Genomic DNA, 296 nt, shown 5'->3' with positions numbered 1-296 from the left:
AAACGACGAAAGTTACGAGAAAAAAAAAGATTGACCAAAACCTGTTTGCAAATGTCTGTCGAAAATCGAGCGCGCAGCGCGAGTGTCAAGATGAGAATGTGTATCTTAAAGCCTACAGAGCTTTGAGAAACTTAATCTTTGACCATACTTAATTAAGTTGACAATTCAGAATGTCAAGACGCATAAAAATATTGCCACCTAAAACAGATCTTTTTGATCAAGTTTTATTTAAGCATTATAAATGCAAATAATAAATATCCGAGAGCGAAGCGCGTGATTCAACCGTCGTACGCCCT

The 296-nt window shown here is 36.8% G+C and overlaps 1 protein-coding gene across 1 annotated transcript in view; it reads right to left on the bottom strand.

Annotated features, from left to right (window-relative positions):
- LOC117167903 (probable cytochrome P450 6a14) overlaps positions 1–88 on the bottom strand; it is a 5,135-nt gene extending 5,047 nt beyond the window's left edge. The window contains exon 1 of the mRNA XM_033353141.1: positions 42–88. The gene's annotated coding sequence lies outside the window, so the exon portion shown is untranslated. The remainder of the gene's footprint in view (positions 1–41) is intronic.
- Between the last annotated feature and the right edge of the window lie 208 nt (positions 89–296).

Source organism: Belonocnema kinseyi, chromosome 2 (genome assembly GCF_010883055.1).
Source record: "Belonocnema kinseyi isolate 2016_QV_RU_SX_M_011 chromosome 2, B_treatae_v1, whole genome shotgun sequence".
NCBI lineage: Eukaryota > Metazoa > Arthropoda > Insecta > Hymenoptera > Cynipidae > Belonocnema > Belonocnema kinseyi.
This window is presented reverse-complemented; position numbering and strand designations above follow the sequence as displayed.